The sequence below is a fragment of the Camelina sativa genome, chromosome 14 (genome assembly GCF_030686135.1).
Source record: "Camelina sativa cultivar CO46 ecotype springtype chromosome 14, ASM3068613v1".
NCBI classification, from domain to species: Eukaryota; Viridiplantae; Streptophyta; class Magnoliopsida; order Brassicales; family Brassicaceae; genus Camelina; species Camelina sativa.
Genome location: NC_141893.1, coordinates 15,225,305 through 15,249,077, shown reverse-complemented (window position 1 = coordinate 15,249,077; position 23,773 = coordinate 15,225,305). Strand labels below are relative to the sequence as shown.

General features: G+C 33.7%; 1 long non-coding RNA gene and 3 pseudogenes across 1 annotated transcript; 1 reads left to right on the top strand and 3 right to left on the bottom strand.

The window, feature by feature from the left end:
* Positions 1 to 1,574: 1,574 nt before the first annotated feature.
* On the bottom strand, positions 1,575 to 2,787 carry LOC104743682 (putative F-box protein At1g30930 pseudogene; annotated as a pseudogene).
* A 2,813-nt stretch (positions 2,788 to 5,600) lies between these two features.
* LOC109128599 (putative F-box protein At1g30930 pseudogene) lies at positions 5,601 to 7,318 on the bottom strand (annotated as a pseudogene).
* Positions 7,319 to 16,106: 8,788 nt separating this feature from the next.
* LOC104743680 (putative F-box protein At5g42430 pseudogene) lies at positions 16,107 to 17,141 on the bottom strand (annotated as a pseudogene).
* A 1,245-nt stretch (positions 17,142 to 18,386) lies between these two features.
* Positions 18,387 to 19,734, top strand: LOC104741723 (uncharacterized). Its single transcript, XR_760360.3, has 3 exons — positions 18,387 to 18,625; positions 18,949 to 19,092; positions 19,319 to 19,734. It is a non-coding gene; the product is annotated as an uncharacterized LOC104741723 (long non-coding RNA).
* The last annotated feature ends 4,039 nt before the right edge of the window (positions 19,735 to 23,773 follow it).

The following is a 23,773-nucleotide window of genomic DNA, read 5'->3' as shown; positions in this document are numbered from 1 at the left end:
CATTTATAAAATAAATCCTGAAGTTGATACTTATTTATGAACATGACATTGACATTAAATAATTAATTTAGTAAACATAATTAACTCTACTTATATTTGATTTATTTATAGAAACTAGGTGTTTTAAAAGGTAACAAACATAATTGTAAATGTATACAAATTTTATTTCCTTATTTGATAAGGAGGTGAGTGAATAGATATTGTTTTTTTTTAAATTTGAAAAACTGATTTGATAAAAAGTGACTTTTAGCCTTACATACTATATATTTTACTTTCACGGGTTTCGTATGATGAGTTTTTTGCGGATTAATTTTTTTAAAACATGTTGCGTGATCCGCCTAGCATGGCGGGTTTGAACTATATAACCAACACTAAAACTATTAGTTTATTTCATATACCATAGATTTGTAGTCATAATTTGAAAAATTAACTTAACATACCATATAGGCATATACCTCTGTTTAATTATAGAAAACAAAACTAAGTGTTTTTAAAATTTCATAATTTATCTAATAACAAATTTAATATAATTAGATTATAAACTGTATAAAACGTAAGAAGAAGAAAAAACATTCTAAACAAAATTATAAATTAATTAGATAAAATTTAATTAATTGGGAATTTGAAAGCTAAATAAATTAAAAATTATTATTTAAAATATATTAATTTATTCCCTCCATTTCAAAATATAGGATGTTTTAGATAAAACACGCATATTAAGAAATAGTTACATTAAAAAAGTTTAACCAATTATAATCAAGAATGCATAATATAAAATATGAAATTAATCTAAAAGTTGCATAGAAACTTGAAAATATTCTATATTATGAAACAAAAATACTTCTCTAAACATCCTATATTATGAAACTGAGGGAGTATAATTTACTCCTGCGGTGTACCGCGGGTGAAAACCTAGTATTTTTACATAAAAATGTAAATTTTTGAAATTTGAAACAAACATTTCTATGGATATTATTTCTGGAGTTGAAAGCTGACATTGAAGTTGAAACCATAGATTTATATTCAAACTCCTTCACATCCTCATGATCATTATTGTCACTGTGCCATTAACCTTTTGGCTGAGTTTTCAGTGGTTAGAGCTCCTGGTATGGTTTACAAACCTTGTTGGGAAGCCTTGTCGACTTGTTCGTTTAGATTTAGGTTTCATGTACTTGTTCCTGTCTTAATCAGCTAATCTTACAGATTTGATTCTATTTGAAGGATTGCCGCATTAGCTGAAGACAATATCACCTTTTATATATGGATATCTAAAGCTTGTCCTATTTCAAACTCCGTGAATATTATATTTTGTTTCATTCTTTAGAATCAGCTTTTTGGATCAAGAAAATATTTAGGATCAGACAGATTTAGAGCCAAAGAGGAAACGGGAAATGAATAATCAGACTATTGGATAGGAATTTTTATCTTTTCTCCATATGTGACATATTTAACTAAAATCCAGCAGAATGATATAGCTAAATAAAACAAAAATAAAATAAAATAGCTAAGAGCCAGCAGAGCGATAGAGCAGGTTAGCTGATAATTTGTATTAGATATGCTCATGGCCTACGTCGTTATGGTTTTGGCCTCTTGGGAACGATATTTTCGCCTAGTTGTAAAGGGCTTGACTCGAGTTGCATTGCATCATTAACACTAAGATCCTCTACATAGTCTACAAAAGCCTGTAATCTGCAATCACGATAAGCATCTCCAACACCTTGGATTTCAATACTTTGGAGAGTGTTCCTTTCGGGATTAAAGTAGAAAACATAAAACGGTTTAGATTCATACTTGGCCAAAATAACTTCACCTGAAGCAGTCACCCCAACAACGGAAAGTTTGTTGTTACCCTTAACTACTTTATGCTCAAACCTCAAAAGTGTAGGAATATGCCGTCCATTCCTCTTTCTCAACATCCTCTAGAACCCTCATATGTAACTGAATGGGAAATCCACTATCATAATAACACTCCAAATTAATCCCACATAACTTCCCCTTATAGTTTATCAAGGGACAGTAAAAATGTTATGTACGTATGAACTTGATGAATTTCTCAGACCTAACATCGAAGCAAACTATCACATAAGACCATCTATTACACTCTAGAGCAAAGTAATACAAAACCCCATTGATGCAAATTTTACTCCACAAAGGCTTATTTGTAAAAGGACATTGGATCTTCCTCCACCTCAATTCCCCAGTTCCCAGTGTCAAGATATAGTGATCTGTACCACTAGAAGCTATAAATTCACGACTAGTCATTAACAATACCTTGAATTCCTTGTTAACCGGATCAAACCCTAGGTAACTATACGAAGCACCTCTAAGTTCAGGTAAAATCACATACTGTCCTGTGAGAGGGTTACATATCACACGCTTTGCATCTTTATCTTCCCTTGGGATACACATATTTTGAAAATAGATCAAGCCAGAGGCATAGCTACAATTGTATTTGCTTATGCCTTTAGAGAACTTGGTATGAAACTCGGTGGCGGCTACTACGGGAGAAGACGACTTCTCATATGAATTCTGACGCTGAGGCTGAAGAGTTGAGTAAAAGCTCCACTCACCTTCTTTTTTTACTCCAATTAAGAGACGTGGACGAGCCGAGGACCTGGTTAACAACTCCGTGAAATCCTCATGGTGAAATCCTGACCTGATTAGAGCGGAGGACTTCCACAGCTTCGACACGCAGCTGCACCTAGCGATTGTTTTTGTAGACAATCTCGAGAATATCTCGAGAATGAGCTCATCTGGAATCGAATCAAAAGTTTTCCCACTAACCATGATCGACCAGGAGATACGTATAGTTTTGGATTAGTTTTTTTTTTAAAGTTCGACCTAATTAGATGATATTTATTTATCTAACTAGGTTTTGAATCCGTGGGTTTATTTGATATGTTTTGATGAAAATTATATATGATTGATGACGATAATAAAATATTATTTTATAAAAAAATTTAAATTAGTATTAAGGAAAATAATTAAATTTCAGATACACAATATTTTAAAATATAAAAATCAGTTGTATCATAAAATCAAATCTGATAAAAAAATCATGAATTTAACTCGACGTCCAGGCGAGACGAATCAAACTGATGACCTCACATATCATAAACCATATCTTTGACCACCAAAAAAACGAAACAATTTTATCATGATCGCTACCACATATGTTTTCGTATTTTTTATTAAATGTATTTTTATTCTTCATATTGTTTAATTTCATTTTCATTGTCGAATTTTGTGGTAATTGTCATCATTACTTTTACCGTTTTGTTCTTCGTTATACTCTTTTTCTTCTTCTTCCTCGTCAACTTCTTCACATTCTTCCACTGAAAAACCTTTTTTAGAGTACCACACAACTTGTTAAGCCATCAAACTCCAAAAACAAAATCATTTATTTTCTCATAAAAATAAAAAAATAAGATAAATTTGAACCATTTAAAAAGTTTCAATATTTATAATATTTTAAGATTTTAAACTTTTAATATTATAATATTTAAAAACTTTTTAAATGCTAAGAACTTTTAAAAGTTTCAATATTTATAATATTTAAACTTTTAAATTTTTAAATATTATAATATATTTTTTTGAAACTTTTTAAAGTTTTAGTTTAATCAAATAAAAAACCGGATCAAACCGAATAAAACTTTTAAACTTGGATGCCTGCTAAATCAAGCTTTCCTGCTCATTCGTTGTTGGAAGCATATTAATCTTATTTATACTGGTGTTGAACCATTGTCTAAAAATTTTCTAGCCGATGTAGGATGTTGTACATAGTTCTTTTATTTCCATAAATTTAAAATTTTCCTTTTTCTAAAAAAATTTGGAAATTTAAAAAATGTTAATGAATGACATGTCAAATCCTGATAGGTTGTTTAAAATAATTTTTAATAAAAAAAATTCTGGAGATTTTTAAAAATGTTAATTAGTGACATGTCTAATCACAATTGGAGGTTTTAAATCTTATGTAGACACCTTTAGGAGCTTATTATTCAGAGATTGGTATAGCTCCTACTTTTTATTAGTATAGATTAGGTGGGGTGGTGCACTTTGAACCTATTGAGAGATTGGCACTAACCTAATTAAGGCCCAACAGTTCTTAGCTCTTGAGGCCTTTTTTTAGAGGTAAAAGTAAAATATACATTCAGTAGTGCCTCTTGCTGATAAAGCTGGTTACGTGATCTACAAGACTATTTCACCTATAAAATACAACTTTTGATAACTTATTGTTTACAGAGAGAGAATACAAACACAACCTGTGCATTTTATTCATCTTCTAAAAAACACAGAGCATCAAATTTTGAGATGTAGATGTGCTCTGTTCTGGTAGGCGTATGTATAGATGTTGCAACTTATGTTGTCTAACTTGTCTTTATAACATTAACCCTAAGATTCTCGACATGCATGGTCTACAAAGTAGTAAACTGTATGATCATTAAGTGAGGAGTGAGGACTGTTGCAAAATTTAGGCTGGAAAAAGTAAGAGACTGGCACAAATTAGCGATTAAAAACAGCTCTTATTTCCGGTATCAGTCTAGTAATTTTGTAGAAACAATGTCAAAGGAAACAAGAATACTATAAAGTACTTTCAAACAATAACATTAGAAGAAGAAAAAAGAATCTAAAGAAAACACAATGTAGATAAAACAGTATTTTGCTTTTTGAAAACACAATGTAGATAAATTAACGTGTAACATAATTAGGGAGTGATATGGGTTAAGTGGCTAACGCTTTTTGTATTGTCTTTTACCATCAGAGAGATTCCTCTGTTTTGGTCGTAGACTCTGTTTCAGATGCAGAAGTGAAATAATTTCAACAGGCTTATACTAACACTTTTTAACCTTTCAAATTCATATAAAAATGTAAAATTTTTGAGAGTTAAACAAACATTTCTATCGATAATTATGGAGTTAAATTACAAGCTGACATTGAAGTTGAAGCCATAGATTTAGATTCCAACTTTAACTCCTTCACATTCTCAAATCATTCTTGTCACTATGCCATTTAACCTTTTGGCTGCGTTTTCAGTGGTTAGAGCTCCTGGTATGGTTTACAAACCTCGTTGGGAAGCCTTGTCCACTTGTTCGTTTTGGTTCAGGTTTTATATACGTTTTACCTGTCTTACAGCTTTGACTCTATTTTAAATGATTGTCACTGTGCTGAAGAGCTCACATCTTTGCTGTTATGTGGCAGCCTCTGAGACTAAGACCTATGGATCCAAATTATGCTCCAGACCACTTTGTAAAGTTCTCAGTCATATTCAATTTCTTTCCTTCGGTTCTGCTCTTTATAGTGTCCCATAACGTGATCTAGGGTTCTCTAAATAAAGTTGTCAGGAATCCTGTACCGATTTAGACCCAAGCATGTCCAAAGCAGGAAAGTCCTAGCTAGTCTCTTAACATCTATTATTGCTTTGTAACAAACACTTGGACAGAAATTAGATCCATTTAGACAAAATATGTCAATACTCTATGCTGTAAAACTATGCTCCCATTGCAAGATGTATCTAAACTCCATGAATCTTGTCTCTGTTTCATTGTTTTAAAAGTTTTCGGATCAGACAAATTTAGAGCCAAAGAGGAGACACAGGGAACGATGACAATTTTAGGCCTTTTAGCTAAGAAACCAGTCGAATGACAGAGCTAGACTATTTTTATTTTATTTTGACAAAAAAAACATAGGTAAGTGTACCAAAACATAAAATAGCTAAGCTAACAGAGCGATAGAGCAAGTTAGCTGATGATGATCCGCACCCGTTGTGCTCCTTGGTCTTCACAGATTGGGGAGACTTGGAGAGGTCAAGAGACGTATCCCTATGTCGTTGTGGTTCTAGCCTCTCGGGAACAATATTTTGCTCCTCGTTTTCCACAGATTGAGAAGACTTGGAGAGGTCAAGAGACATATCTCGGCGTTGTTGTGGTTTAGCATACAACCTACGTCGTTGTGGTTCTGGCCTCTCGGGAACAATATTTTGCTTCTCTCGGTGTTGTTGTTGTGGTTTTGGCCTCTCGGGAACAATGTTTCGGCCTAGTTGTAAAGGGGCTGACTTCAGTTGCATTACATCAGTAACACGAATATCCTCTGCATAGTCTTCTACAAAGGCGTATCTCCAATCACAGTTATCTCCAACACCTTGCATTTTAACAATTTGGAGAGTGTTCCTTTCGGGATTGAAGTAGAAAACATAAAAAGGATTAGACGCAAAATTCGTCGACAAAACAATTTCACCAGAAGCAGTCACCCCAACAACGGATAGATTCTCTTTGACCTTAACAACTTGAGTCTGATCAGCCGACAAAGAGTAGACATACTCAACTGAACGGGGAATCCACCATCATAACCATACTTCAAATAAATCCCACATAGTTTCCCCTTATAGTTTATCAATTCATCAAAACGGCTTTCTACGCCTATGAACTTGAATGTCTCAGACCTAACATCAAAGCAAACTATCACATAAGACCTTCCAACTTGAGCTAAGTAATACAAAACACCATCGATGCAGATCCTTTCCCAAAAAGGCTCATGTGTAAAAGGACACTGGATCTTCCTCCACCTCAATTCTTCAGCTCCCAGTGTCAAAATATAATGATCTGTACCACTAGAAGCTATAAATTCACGAGTAGCATGAACAATACCTTGAATTCCTTGTCAATCGGATCAAACCCTAAATAGCTATACGAATAGCTATGTGAAACACCTCTTCTAAGTTGAGGTAAGATCACATACTGTCCTGTGAGAGGGTTACATATCACATGCTTTAGATCTTCATCTTCCCTTGGGATACACATCTTATGGAAATAGATCAATCCAGAGGCATAGCTACAATTGTATTTGCTTATGCCTTTAGAGAACTTGGTATGAAAATCAGCGGCGGCTACTACAAGAGAAAACTTCTCAGATGGATTCTGCGGCTGAGGAGTTGAGTAAAAGCCCCACTCACCGTCTTGTTTAACCGCAAGTAAGAGTCGTAGAGGAGCTTTGGACCTGGTTAGAAACAAGTCGGTGAAATCGTCACGGTGGAATCCAGATCTTATTAGAGCCGAGGACTTCCATCGCTTCCACACGCAACGACACCTAGCTATTGATTTTGCTGGCAATTTCGACAGTATCTTGATGAGGAGATCATCGGGAATTGAATCAAAAGGTTTTGAGCTATCCATGATCGGAGTCGGACGGAGAAAGTTATTTCGAGACTCGAGAGAATACAAATCGCAAAGATAAAGACTTTCAGAAATCTTCGGATATAAAGTTCGACTCAAAGATCTCTCAAAAGATTAGGGCGGTGGTGGATTTGGAAGCCTAATCAGGATCGGCACTAATGTAAGACACAATAAGCATGGGCTTTTAATGAACCATCCAATTTTTTTTTTTACTTTTATAATTTCTTGTTTTTGTGTTGATCGAATCATATTTGATATTTCAATGGCAAAACATGGTTTTTGGAAAGATAGGATTCAGCTTTGGACAAAAAAAAAAAAAAAAACAAAAAAGGGAAAGATAGGATTGAGCAATGATTTGGTATGAAGTATAAACAAGTGAACTTGGTGGGTTTTTTTTGTTGTCCGTCGAGAACTCGAAAAATCTTGGTGAATCAGCGGTTAAATTTTTTTCTATTGAATAAGAGCTGATTCCTACTATACATGGTAACACGATTTGTAGAGTCAAATTCTGATAGGATGTTGTACCACTTGACTAAAGACTAAAGACACTTATTGGAAGTAGTAATTCTTTTGCATCAAAATCGATTTTGATGTGTGTTTAGTTTAAATAAAGTATACATTTTTCATTGTTGTTGGTATTGAAGTGGTTAAGGGTGTAATAGGTAAATAGTTAATTTAATTCAACAATAATACCACCTGATAAAAATTATTAATACGGTAAAGTTATTTGGTAAAAAAAATTAACTTTTGTTTGTTAAATTTATTTGTTTTGCTTAATGCTTATATCTAATTGTATTATTTTTAACTCACAAGATAATGCAGAAAAAAAATATTTTTAAGATAATATTAATATAATCAACTTAATTGGATATGTCAATTTCTCTAATATTGATATTGTTAACAAATTACTGAAGTAATTTTTTATTCATGTAACACAGAATTAATGATATTTTAAATTTATATTAATATCTACCCAAATATGTCCAACCATATAACCACGTCCGTGATATTTTAACTCTCGATACACGCCGCAAGAAAAAATTCGTAAAAGTCTAAACATATTATTAATATTTTAAATGTTTTATAAAGTTTATCTTTTTTAGAAATTGAAATATTTATCATATTTAAACTTCTTACAATGTATAATTATTTATAATATTGAAAATTTATAAAATTTGCAATTCTTTAAAATAAAGAACCGGTATAAACCAAATAAAATATTTAAATTTGAATATCCGATAAATCAAGCTTCATAATTATTCGTATTCAGAATCATTTTGGTCTATCTTTCATAGGATGATTTTGAATCTTTGTCCAGTTTTTTCCAAATGATGTGAGACATCGTATACATATTGTTTTTATTTATCGCTTGAATAATACATCATATGCAGAAAAAATCACAAATTTTATTAATTAAATATATTATATAATAATTTAAAATAATTTAAATATAAAATCAAATAAAAGGGAAAGAAAAATCACATAATTAGGTTTTAGTTTGGCCGAGAGATTTCTTTATTTTAAAATATTACCTATAATTGATTTTAGAATTTTGGTAACTAAATATTAAATGTTAATGACATGCAAGTCATATGACCTTGTAAATAAGTAGAAACTCATAGGTTTATTCTTCAAATGTACTTCAAAAACATATATCTATATATATAGCGAAGGGAATCTCTCCATCGGTAACACAACATCACTAGGTAATGGTGTTTTTGCAGAGAAAGTAATGGAGGACTTGTCTTGATTGATCTTTTGTCCCGATGCGTTTTCATACTTCCTGAGAATTGATCGCAAGGTTAGGCAGCTTTGATGGTCTGATTTGCAGAAAAACATGGTGTCATCAGCAAACAGAAGGTGGTTGACTCGAGGGCTACGCTTTGCCACTTTGATTCCCAGTAAACGACCATGTACTTGGGCTTTATTACACATGCTAGAGAGCACTTCACTGCAAATAATGAACATGTATGGTGACAGAGGATCTCCCTATCTGCTTCCTCTCTGGGGAATGACCTCCCATAGAGCTTGACCATTTAGCAAGTAAGAATAGGATACTGTAGAGATACACTGCATGATCCAATTAACCAAAATTTGGTGAAAGCCCATTCTAGTCATTGCTGCTCGTATAAATTCTCATTCAATCCTATCATAGGCTTTGCTCATATATGTCATAACAACCATGTAGCATCTCTTTCTAGCACCCGAGGTTTTTAGGTAATGGAGAGCCTCATGAGTAATCAGAACATTATCTGATATTGCTCTTTGGGGGACAAAAGCAGATTGATTCTCTGAAATGCATGCATGAAGAATAGGTTGCAGTCTCTTAGCTAGTAGTTTAGCTATTATCTTATAGTAGACTGAGCATAGAGCAATTGACCGATAGTCTGAGACTTTTTGAGCAGTTGTTATCTTTGGGATCAGCCTGATATGAGTGTGATTTATCTTATTTGGCAGGTGGCCCGAGATAAAGAAAGCCTGGACCTCCGAGACGATCTTATCACTTAAAGTATCCCTGTGGGAATGAAAGAAGCTAGCCGAGAAGCCATCTGGACCGGGTACTTTATGTGCATGGATGGAGAAACACGCCTGTTTTATCTCCTGGGGATTTGGTAAGGCTGTCAGGCTACTGTTCATTTCATCGGTGATACAAGGTGTCAATGCTTCATTAGCAATTGTTGTCATGTCCCCAACCTGAGAGGTGAAGATCTCTTCGAAGTAGTTTGATATGATCTGCACAATGTCCTTCTCCTCATACACTGTGGTTCCATTCGCAGATTCTATGGCAGAAATGTTGTTGATTGCTCTTCTACCTTTTGTGGCAGCATGAAAAAAACCATTGTTCTTAACTCTCAGGTTTAACCATAATTGTCTGCTACGTTGTTTCCAGAACTCTTCTTCTTTCTTATAGGCAAGCAGCAGCTTTTGGTTTAGAGAGTCAATTGAAGATTGGAGGACTTCGTTATCACTCATTGCCTCCTCCATTTGTTCACGGAGGGACACAATTTCTTTCTCACTATTTGAATGTTGTGTCTTGCACCAGGTGATGATAGCGGTTCTGCAAAGATGTATTTGATGATCAACTGACGCATCAGGTAGTGAGTTCCAGGCCTCGAACACTAGTCTTTTTATCTCATCATTTCCTTTCAGCCACCTATCATATCGAAATAAACCACTTCTCTTCTGTTTTACAGGGTCAAAGGAAATCACCAGAGGGCGATGATCAGACCCTTCAAACCGTAAATATTCGCTTCTACCTAAGGGGTAGGCTATAGACCAGTCGCTATTTTCCATGGCTCTATCCAGTCGACATCAAACCAGATGAGAGTGTCTCATGCTTCTCCAGGATAAAAAGTTTCCCGTATGCTTAAGGTCAAAAAGATCGCAGGTTGACATAAAAGATCTGAGGTCCGAGAAAGAGCCTTCCGGTCTTGGGGGACCACCCACTTTCTCAGTGTTGTGAATGATGTCATTGAAGTTTCCGGTAATTAGCCACGGTCCCGATCTGCAAGAGGCTCTCTCCTGGAGATGGTTCCTGACTTGTGTACGTTGTGTTCTATCATGCTCTCCATACAATAAAGTGGTACAAAAGGATCTTCCTTTAGCTTCAATATTTGTTTCAATAAAATGTTGATTTGAGAAGCAGATTTCCACTTCAACACTTTGTTTCCAGAGGAGTGCTAAACCACCGGCTCCCGGGGCATGGGGTGGTACTAAGTGGTGTGACTGGTACCCTAAGCATTCAAGGGATTGGAGCACCATATCCGAAGAGTTTTTGGTCTCCATAAGGAATAGTAAGTCAGGGGAAATCTTTTTACGGATTTCCTTTAATCTCTGGACTGTCATGAGATTCCCCAACCCACAACAGTTCCAGCTCACCACTCTTAAGGAAAAAGGAGAAGCATATTCTGAAAATCCACCGTGTTTTTCTTGATTGCAGGAATCAGTTGAACAGTTGGAGTACCAGTTGGGGGTCTTCCACGTCGTGAAGATGTGTCAGATGACTAGGAATTCCTCTTAGAGGGACCTGCATCCGCACCCGTATTGGTTGGAGCCCCTCTATTACAGCGGGATGCATTTTCAGGAGCCTTCAATTGCTTGGTCTGAGTAAGCTTCGAACTAGGAGGTCTTTTTCCAGCTTTTGAAACCGTAGCCTTTTTTGGGGAGCCTTGAGTAAAAATTCTCTTAGGTGTTTTTGCTCCTGGGAGCTTGTGAGCAGCTTTATTCACCGGTTTGACTGACGGGGGCGCCCTCGTCCCCTTTTGCTTGGTCCAGGTTCATCGTGTTGGAGACACACAGGGGAGATATGTGGCAAACCTGACGGGCTAGTAATATCATGAGCTGTAGGGGAAAACTCAAGAGAGGATGCAAGCACTGCCGCTGCAACGATCTTGTCAGTTGTGTTATCCATGAGGTTAGAGGCTTCTCCCTGATTTACTCGGATTCTTCTAGCCGCATTTTTTGTAGGGTCTGCAGTGGAGATATATTCGATAGTTACTTCACGAAGTTCACTCAAAACTTGGTCCTTTGTAGGGACAATATTTGTTGGAGCAGGTTGATGCTCTGGAGCCAAGAGAGTGTCAGGAGCAGCTTTTCTGAGATGTGAGGAGGGTGAGTCTGGTTCTCGGTCACTAGTGATCCGCTCTAGTGGAGGGCGTCTGGTTCGTGAAGAACTAGAGACTTCTCGCTAAGGAGATAGTGGAGGGAGTTGTTTCTCTCGCCATTGCAAGTTTTGTCGTGGATTGTGCTGGGGGGAAGGACCTTTCTTGAGGTGAGATCTTGGAAAGTCTGAGTTGTAGGATCTACTAATCTCTCTGTCTCTACCGTTTCTTGTTCTTTGTTCACAGGGTCATAGGGGGAAAATCTCATCTCTTGAATAGTATCACGATGTGGACCTTGCCTATTCATAGGTCCTTTTTAGTGGGTTTGCTGCATTTTGCATTGAGAAACTTCTGTCTGAGGCTCGAGGAGTGTGGCGGGGAGGGAGAAAATTATCATGGGGAGTGTAGTAGTTCTTGGATATATCTCTAGACGTATCTGGTGGCGGTGGAGGAGCTTCTTTTTTGGTTAATAGTCCTGGGTAGTGCTTAGTTTCATGCGTTAGGCGATGACAATGGTGGCAATGAGACTTCAGATTTTTGTAGTCTAGAGTGACCACTATCTCCTCTCCATTTGCGAATTCCACAACTGACTCTTTTGATAGCGGTTGAAGGCCATTCAAGAGAACTCTGACCTTTACAGTGGCTGGGGTAATATCAGTTTGGAGAACTTGGCCAATTTCTTCTCCTATTATGGACAACATCTCTGTTTGCCAGAAGTGTTTTGGCAGTCCGTGTATCTCCACCCAAAACGGGATTTGAGATGGAAAATTCTCAAAGATTATAGGTTCTCATTTCTGGAGGATGATCATCCACTGGTCAAAGTGGTATGGTCCATTGTCTAGGACCTGTTGGAGATCTGATGCTAGGTCAAAGCGGAACTGGAACATTCCTCGACCTAGATCTGAGCCCACAGCTTTTCCACGTAGGTTCTAGCAGTTGACTAGGAAAGGAAACATGGCGTATAGTCTTTGGTTTGCCGGGTTTGTAAGTCGACCAATGAGGGTGAGGAAATTTTCAGCTATTAGTGCCGAGGTGTCTAGTTCAGGAGCTCGGATTCGCTTTCTCGGTAGAGGGAGTAGCCTCGCTCAATACCTTTGCCTTTCAAGCTGTAGGGGATTCTTTTCTCCATATTGAATGTGAGATTGCAGTATCTAACAGATCGGTAACAGAATCTTGTAGTACAGGGTCTGTAAGCAGATAACTTGTAGCACTGGGTTGCAGAGGAGAATAAATGGTTACCGGGCAGTTTTAAAACAGTTCCAAGGATTAAAAAGGGTTTATAAACGGTTCAGATCAGTTTTCGAACAAGACAGAGCATTAAAGAGGGTAGAAAGACCGAGAACAAACCTCTACTGCAATAAATCTTGTTCAGAGGTGGCTCATCTTGCAGCTGGGAGTGGTGGTGGAGAGGGGGGTTTTGGTGGTATACCCATGGGACCGGTGGTTTGCAACGCATAAGCCCAAAAACCCAGTGGATAAAGCTCTTTTCCTAAGCTTCGAGAGTAGTTGAGATCTGGTTAATAGAATGTTTCATGCTTCTAGGGGAACGGGCCTGGGAGCGTTTTTGTGTACGGACACCACTAGCAGCTGTGGGGAAGACAAACTTCGTTTTCTTAATAATCCACTTGACTAAAGACTAAAGACACTTATTCGAAGTAGTAATTCTTTTGCATCAAAATCGATTTTGATGTGTGTTTAGTTTAAATAAAGTATACATCTTTCATTATTGTTGGTATTGAAGTGGCTAAGGGTGTGATAGGTAAATCGTTAATTTAATTCAACAATAATACCACCTGATAAAAATTATTAATCCAGTAAATTTTTTGGTAAAAAAAATTAACTTTTGTCTGTTAATTTTATTTGTTTGTTTAATGCTTATATCTAATTGTATTATGTTTAACTCACAAGATAATGCAGAAAAAAAATATTTTCAAGATAATATTAATATAATCAACTTAATTGGATATGTCAATTTCTCTAATATTGATATTGTTAACAAATTACTGAAGTGATTTTTTATTCATGTAACACATAATTAATAATATTTTAAATTTATATTAATATCTATCCAAATCTGTCCGTAATATTTTAACTTTCGATACACGCCGCAAGAAAAAAATCGTAAAAGTCTAAATATATTATTAATATTTAAAATGTTTTATAAAGTTTATCTTTTTTAGAAATCAAAATATTTATCATATTTAAACTTCTTACAAGGTATAATTATTTATAATATTGAAAATTTATAAAATTTGCAATTCTTTAAAATAAAAAACCGGTATAAACCAAATAAAATATTTAAATTTGAATATCTGATAAATCAAGCTTCATAATTATTCGTATTCAGAATCATTTTGCTCTATCTTTCACAGGATGATTTTGAATCTTTATCCAGTTTTTTCCAAATGATGTGAGACATCATATACATATTTTTTTTATTTATCGCTTGAATAATACATCATATACAGAAAAATTACAAATTTTATTAATTAAATATATTATATAATAATTTAAAATAATTTAAATATAAAATCAAATAAAAGGGAAAGAAAAATCACATAATAAGGTTTTAGTTAGGCTAAGAGATTTCTTTATTATAAAAATATTACCTATAATTGATTTTAGAATTTTGGTAACTAAATATTAAATGTTAATGACATGCAGGTCATATGACCTTGTAAATAAGTAGAAACTCCTAGGTTTATTCTTCAAATGTACTTTAAAAATATATATCTATATATATATTACTATTTGAGATTTAAGATTATTATTATTATTTGAGATTTAAGATTTGTTTGTGTAAAAAAAAATATGTAAGTAAAGTTTTTTTTTGTTTATTCAATTATGCGTTTATTTTCTGTAAAATACGTTTCATTTGTGAAATATTTGAACTTGGAATTTTTTTTAAGGTGATGTAGAAAATTTTGATGTATTTTTGTGTTTCTAAAAATCAAATTCACATATTTTGTGTTTCACATTATTATCTACATCATTATGCTATTATATAGATAAAACAACATGTTTAGATTTATCGATTTAATTTAAACTAATCCTAAGTTTAAAAATACAATGAGAAAAATGTATAAAAGTGGTAAATAAATGAATAATTTTTTTATTATTTGTGAAATATAATTTACTTCTAATAATTAAATATATGATGAAATTGATAATTAAATACATTTCTGGATATTAATTGTTGATTAAATCTTTCATTTTTTAAAATTAATAGAAAAGAACATTGTCTTATATATGTCAGTGACATATTTATGTAAATAATAATGAGATGTAAGAGTAAGAGCATCTATTAAAAAAAACATAGAAACTATGTGAACGCGACACTTTAGTTTTTTTGTGAGATTACTTTTCTATTAATGTATAGGGAATATATATATATATAATGAAGGGAAACATAATCACATTACATTGATTATTCTATTTAATCATGCATTAACTCTTAATTATATGAAAAACTCTGAAAAGTTACTATTTAATACTCCATATGTATTAGAAATGATGATTTTTAAAGATTTTCACATAGATTAAGAAAATAATTAATGTTTAGTTATAAATGTATTTTTATTTATAATAACATAACTATTAACCAATAGTAGTTCATTAAAATTTTAAATTCTCATTTAATGAATCTTGAAATCTAAAGTTTTATAGGAGTAATTAATAAAAAAAAAATACAGAAAATCAATCTTTATGATACAAAATAAATTTTTAAAACATGTCTATTCTAATAGAGAGGGAGTATAACATTTGTCACAATTAAAGCAAGCCTCTTTCCAGACCGTTTCAAGGATGTGGAGAGAAGTGAGATTGTTTCCAACAAATAGATTTTGGACATTTGGTTCAAGATGCTATATTTGCTACGGAAGAGTTTGAAACAAAGGCTGGGGTAAGTAATAAGACCATGCATGCTACAATGTATCTCTGCTTCTTCAATTATGGCTCCCTCCGACGTACACACGGCAAGAAACACTTTTGATCTCAATGATGGTGACAAGGTAGCATCAATATAAATTTCGCGATTTCTATATTTAATTTAAAACTGAAGAGAGATGAAATTACAGAATAAATTTTTTTTTTAAATGATTAATCAGAAAAGTTGAAAAAGGTATATGCAGTGAGTAATTCTCACAAAAGATTTGATTAATTAAAGAACATAAACGCATAGATAGAGCACACATTACATGCCCATTTTTTTCACCTATCTCTTCTCTCACTGTCTCTTATCTCTCTACATCTTCCCTACTGTGTGAAGCTTGACTTGAGTTGCTCTGAATCGTCAAAACTAAGATTTTCTACATGGTCTGAAAAAGCGTAATAAACTCTATGTTGATTAAACCATTCTTTGTATTTTCCAACACCTTGGATTTCAACACTTTTGAGAGTGTTCCTTTCGTAGTCCTAACTAGGTTTATGTGTATACTTTTCAGATAAAACAATCTCACCTGTAGCAGTCACCCCAACAACGTAAATATTCCAGGGCCAGGGTTCAATGACTTTCTCACGCATCCGAGATATAAAATGGACTCGTTTAGACCATTCTTGTTTCTCGACATCCTCTAGAACACAAATACGTAACTCAAAGACATCAGACTTATCATATGTCATACGAATCCCACCTAATTTACCCTTATAGTTGACCAATATAGTATTATGCTCATCGGTAAATCACTCTCCATCAATAAACGTGAATTTCTCAGACCTAACATTAAAGCAAACTACCACACCTACACTACCGTACTTATACCTTTCATCAGGTAGTCCAGCTAAGTAATACAAAACCTCATTGATGCATATCCTTCTACACGTATGATAAACATAATGGGTAAAGGGACAACCTCATTATTCCACTTCCTAGTGTCAGAATATGATAAGCCCTTTCACCATCACCTATTTTATTGATAAGCAATACCTTGTATTGCTTGTCAATCGGATCAAACCCTAAAAAACTTCGCAACTCTCTGTCCGCTTTAGGTAATATCGCATGTTGTCCTGTGATAGGATTGCATATCACTTGGCCCTTCGTACCAGAGAGATAGATCAAACCAGAAGTATACTCACATCTGTAGTGGCCTTCGTCCAAACGGAACTTTATATGAAAATCGGCAGCTAGTGCAAGAGACGACTTCTCATACGGATTCTGAGTTTGAGGCGACGAGAAGAAGAGCCACTCACCGTCTCGTTGGACAGCAAATAAGAGACGTGGACGGGTCGAGGACCTGGTCAGAAACAATTCGGTGAAATCTTGACGGTCAAGTATGGACGCCCATTGCTTCGAAACGCAACAAAACTTCCCGATTGACTTCGCAGGCAGTCTCGTGAAGATCTCGTGAAAGAGATCGATTGGGATGGAATTCATGTCGTTTGTATTGGCTTCTCGGACGGAGACAAATAAATAAATGAACTACAAAATGACATAAACTAGGGATTAAAGTTTAACCTAATGAGATGATATAAATTAATCTTGGAACTTATTCAAGGTCGGCGCTAACTTAGGCCCAAGATGCATGGGCCTTCTTAACCATCCCGAGTTATATAACTTTAATTTACACTTTTTTTTTAATGAACAAGCAATGGTTTCTAATCAGTGCCGGCTAGTGGCCCTGGGCAAATTTTTTATTTTTTTTGAATAAAAGGTCAATTTTTTTTTTAACCTCTCTTATATGTTAAAAAATATGGATTCATTTTGATAATATAAAACAATTAACAAGATTATAAAAATTTATTTTCTTTCTATTGTTAGAGTTAGTTGAAATAATTATAGAAAATAAATTATCTTTTAGTTATTGACTCATCAAAATAAATATTTAAAAAACATATTTTAATATATTATTTTGTTTTACAAATTTTGTTTTTATTTCTTTTATTTTACATATATTTTTATATCTTTTTATTTTGCATTATTTTTTTGCGCCCCCTTCTCTTGTATTATTATTTTTTTGTATCTTTTTATCTTATAATTTTTTTTTATATAGAAAAAAAATTTTTGCTTCTTAAATCTTTGAACTCGAGGTGATCGCACGCCCCTAGTTAAGCGGGCACCGAGTTTCTTAACAACGAAGTTTTTTTTTTGAAAAAAAAAAATAATAAAGAATATTAGCAACGAAGTTATTGGATACATAAAGACTTACGCGAAACAATATAACATTTGTCACAAATTAAGCAAGTCTCTTTCCTAGTACATAAAATCTCACTCTCGTGTCGTTACGTTTAAAGTTAAACAAGAACCAAAAGTAGGTTTTTCTTAGTTCAGTCTTGCAGGGAAGGAAGGACACACGACATAATATAAAATGGAGGAAAGATTCATGATGTTCCAGAGATGGATACTTGGTCGATCTCTTTAACACAACAACATTGATTAATCCAATTTCCAATGATTCATTTTTTTTTTTACAGTTTTTTCATTCTACTCCTATATTTGACTTTTTCTCTTACTTTGTGTTGTGTCTTTGTATGTTTCTTCTATTAAAGAGCTTCTCCAACGAGGGGATTTAGCAGGCCTCTTATGTTTAATTTGGACTAAAAATAAATCAAAAACACAGATAATAATAAGAGACAGTTCTAATTTCGGATAAATAAGAGGTGCCTCTTATTGATATGTGTCAGCTTTTTTGTTCGAGATGTTGTTTTAATACTTAAAAAAAAATTATATCAACTCATTTTTCTTCTTCCTTCTCTCTCTTTCCCGATTATATCTCTGCAAGGCGAGATCGACCAGAACGACAATCGGAGGAGATGGATGGTTAGATGAGGTGATCGAAAGTTCTATCATCATCTCCAACGTGGCCGAGTGTCAACGTCGACTGCGGTGCAGCTAATCGGCGAGTCGATTCATGGAAAACGGTGAGTCTCTATTATTATACAATTGTCTTAATTATGGTACGTTTCTATTTCTGTCTGTATGAATTAGTGTTTAGTTAAGGTTTAGAGATTAGGGTTCTTTGATTTCGGAAATTAGGGTTCTTCGAAATCAGCTTATTTATGTGTTCATAGGAATGATTAAACTTAGAGTTGTTAATGAAATTAGCCATGATTGAAGATGAGTTTAGGCATATATTGTTTGTTTTCATCGGTCTTGTCTTCATGCAGCTCCTAACAGGGATTTCCCTCCGATCACCAACTAGTTGTTTCGTGTTTTTACTAAAAGCTCTGACAAATATTGGCAGGGGCTAGATGGTGAAGCTACGGAGCCTGTGATCAAGGAATTGGAAGAAGATAGAGAAGAATCACAAGATCCAGAGATTGAGATTGCAATAGCAGGTGCAATTCGGGAATATGGTGGTCTGGAAATTTTACTTGATATGATCAAGGTAAGCTTCGTAAAACTATAAACGAAACTGGGATCCGCCCACTCTCTGTCACTGCTCTGTATACTTACACTGGTCTGTCTTTAGTGTTTTTAGTGCACTTTTAGATACATGGTGAAGAGGAATAGTTATATTACCAAAGTGGCTTTTTAAGATAAATTTAGTGTATTTGAACGAAGCTGGTTAAGATCGCAGATTAAATTTATATTGATCATTTTTCACTTTGCAGAGTTTACGAGATGGCTTCAAATCCAACCAAGAAGAGATGGTTGCAGTTCTTGATCTCTTAAAACCATTGCTGCAAGATTAGAGAGAACAGGCGATCCTTACTTAACATATGGCGAGCCTGCAGCTATGGAAGCACTCATAGAGCATTTTAGCCATTACCTGCAAAACTGGTCGGAATTTGATCAGCTTCAATAACGTCATGAGGAGAACCCCAAGGATGACAGCATTGCTCAGCAAGCGGCAAAGCAGAGGTTTACTGTGGAGAATTTGTCCCTTGGTCGGAATTTGATCAGCGGCGAAACAATATTTGATCTCTCAACCTCTCTTTTATATTGTTTCTTGTGATCAGCAAAAACCCCAATAAGAGCTTCACTATTGGAGGAGCAAAATTTTAATTACTTTTCACAAGTTCTTATTTTCAAAAAGTACAAAATATAATCTTAAAAAATTTAAAAACCTCAAAATAATATCCTCACCGTTGGAGAAGCTCTTAGCTTTCTCCATGAAGATCGAGAGAGATGAAACAGAATCCAGAATCCGAGAAAAGTTATTTTTTTCAAGTGTAAAATGAGATACTAGTTAAGGCTAAAATACAAGTGAAACTAAACTACTATGCTAACCGAACAATACAAGAGAGGTATACCAAGGTAAACCAACTATAGACATTCTCTAATAGTTTCCTTGTCTCTCCTAAGACTCCTATATTCAATCACCGTTTACTACAATGTTTTTACAGTATAACATTTTCCCGCTGTTTGAAAAAATAAAGGGAAAGTCCCATAATTTTTTCAAAATTGTAGCTCTCATTCCCATTCCCAATTTCAATTTCGAAAGGTTTTTCAGACTTGGATGTAACATACATATAGAAGAAAACTCTAAATATCATACCTTAGTCCGAGACATTAATAAAACCAACAAATTAGTTAACGCAACTAAAATAAGTTTACTCAAGTGCGGAGATGGCTACTTGTCGTTTGTGGATGTTAGCGGAGAAATGACAAACGTATACGTTTTCCGAATACGCTTCAACATGCGAGTCACTTATTAGGCCATACCGTTTCAACTTTCAAAGATGTAGGGGAAGAAGTGAGATTGTTTCCAACAAATAGATTTGGTTGATGCTGTATTTACCATTTCTTTCAAAAATTCGTTTTTATACGCTAACTCCAAATTTCATCAAAAGCTAGTCCACAATATTTACCCTTGAAATTCTTTATATACTTTTATTTATTATATTTGATACATTGTTAGATTTCATCTATTAAAGTAAAAGAAAGGGCCAGCTAAGTTACTACTGATCTAGGTGAAAAGTTAAAATAAGTGTCAAAGGGTGAAAAAACAAAATAAGGTTTGCTTGATGAGTGAAGACAACCCAAAACTACCAAGTTCGAAAAAGTTTTTAACTTTTTCCATAAGTAGCGGTTTCTTGAAGGTTAATATTTACTTTTGAGTTCTAGAATTTGATAGCTACAATGTTTTTACCCCCTCATTTCCATAGATTTTAGAGCTAGATAGAATTTGATGAACAGACAATACATTAGCATCTATCTACTTTACTTACATATGAACGTATGCATGCATCTTTATCTTTCTAAGGAGATGTATGAGAAAAAAAAAAAAAAAAAAAGGGAGAAGTACTGTAAGATCACATTGACTCACCGTATTTTAGTTTCTTATGTGTTCCTTGATTAAATAAGTTAATAGCTTTAGTACATATAAAATTAACTGAAAATTAAATAAAAAAATCAGAGAGTTTCTAGGGAACAAGTATTGTAATAAACCTCTCTATATAAGTCCTAGACATCTATTTACAAAATCAGTTTCCTCTTTGGGTCGGAAATTTATATCCATGACTGTTATATATATCACATTATATATACACTTACATACCAATTAACACATGTGTGTAAATACACAATAATGGCAGGAGACTAAAGTTTAGAATTAGTTAATGTGGGCGGAGAAAAAAAAAAAGATGATTATGCTTTATGATAAATCTATAATAAGTTATTTAAAACAGAGATACTAGTATTAACTACGGGTACGACTTGTAAGCGTAATTAAAAGTAAAAAAAAACTAGTTGGGAAATGGGAAGATAGATGATTTGATAAAAACAAGACACTGTTTGGTTTCAGAGACTTCCTTTAGCATCAAAACACAAACAAAAGCGAAGCCTCTTGAGTTACTGCAAATAGAGAATATTATTACCCTTTTGCGACTTGTCAGCTTCAGATAGTCGCACTTCTATATATTATTTTCACGGTAAACAATGCCTTAAATAAGAAACCCTGATTGGACTTTTGATCTGACTCTACTCTTCACTCTCTTTCTTCTTCTTTTATTTTCAGTCATGATGTCTTCTCTAACCCTAATCTCAATAACTCCAAACTCCTTTTTTTTTTAATTTCTTTCTAAACATTGTTAAATTCTTTCTTTCTAAACCTGATTATAGCTAGCAATGATTAATAACAAAAAAATAAGAGTTGAAGTATGAAGATGTCTTGTAATGTCAATCTGATGTTTGCATATTACAATTGAACTGAATTATGATTTTTTTAAAAGTTAGTTTTATCGAATATTGGAAATTTCTAGTTAAGAAGTTGAGGCCTTGAGGGTCTTTGACTCTTTGGCTTAGAGATTTCGGGGTCACAAAGTGTTTACGATTTATAATAAAAATTAATCACTATATGTAATGAATTGTTTCATATAAACCTGAAACAACATTAAAATCAGGGCATTAAAAAAAATGCTTAACTAAAAAAAAAACTAAGTGATATTTCTGCTATGAAGTTTGGAGCATACTGCATGACCGTACAAATGTGCATCTTAATTAATTGTACATATCTATTTCTCATGTTTAGAAATAACATTTTGTATGTTTTATATTTTTCCAGTTCTTCATCCTCGAGGAAAGTTTCATTATTGGACACTATTAGACCGAAGACATTGTCAAAAAATTTTGTTGGGGTCAATAAGGTAATCTAGTCTCCTCTCCTCCAACAAGAGATTAGAAATAAGGTACCAAATTACTTGTTTCCACTTCTCCGAGATTAGAAAACGAACTAATTATTTAGAATGAATCACAAATATTCACAAACAAAGTAATCCTAATTAAACCAATTGTGTGATCTTGTAATCTCTGGTTGTCTTGGGTTGATCTCCATCCAGTACAATTTGTCTGACCACCATGAAAATATGAGAAGCGTGCATGTAGTTTAAGATAAAAAAAGTTGTGTATTACAAAATTAGAGACAAAAATGAAAAAGAAGATGAAGATGTGATCGAGTGTGAAAAGTATTTGGAGTAGTCTCCGAATTAATAATTTCGATGCTGGCAATTGACAAGATCACTCTAGAAGCTCTCAACTTTAAGAACCATCACTTCTTCTGCCACCGTATTGACGTTTACCCACACACACATATACAAACAAATTGTTAGCCAATTATTATCACCAAACTGTGCTAATTGGTTTTAACTTAGTAACTCATAACAAGGCTTTTGGATGGAGATGTGGTTGCGGTTGTTGATGTTCTAGGTTTGCTTTGCCTTTACTTAATTACTCTGATATATCTGTGGTACGAACTTCGAATTATTACAAAGTACATTCGGTACCTATCTATAAAACACACTTTGGAATTTATATCATGATATCCAAACTTCTTGAGAAGTTTAGAGTTTAGACTATTGGAGTTAAACCTATTTTCTTCTCTTGGCCACTTGACCAGGTTTAGTCTTTTTTTCCTTCAATATGTATATATCACAACATATCAACTGATTTTTTACTGGACAATTTTTGGGTTCACCCCTCTCTTATTCATATTGATTTTTTTTTGTGAACCTCTCTTATTCATCCCCTCTTAATTAAGGAAACAAATTTTTAATTAAAGAACCAAAATATGTATATCATTCAATTTTAAAGTTATTAATTTTAAACATTATATTATAGTTTTTAATTATAATATCTAAATCTAATTATAAACCCAAACCGACATATAATTTTGTTTAATTGTGTAATTTAAACCCTAACCACTCTTTTATAAACCCAAATTGAAATATTTTGTTTAATTGTAAAATCTAAACCCTAACCACTCTTTTATAAATTCAAACCGACATTTAATTTTCTTTAATTGTAAAATCTAAACCCTAACCACTCTTTTATAAATCCAAACTGACATATAAATTTGTTTGAATGTAAAATATAAATCCTAAACCCTAACCACTCTTTTGTAAACCCAAACCGACATATAATTTCGTTATAATTATAAAATCTAAACCATAACCACTATTTTGTAAATCCAAACCGACATATAATTTTGTTTAATTATAAAATCTATACCCTAATCACTCTTTTGTAAACTCAAATCGACATATAATTTTGTTTAACCGTAAAATCTACACTCTAACCATTCTTTTATAAACCCAAACCGACATAATTTCCTTATTAAAAAATCTACA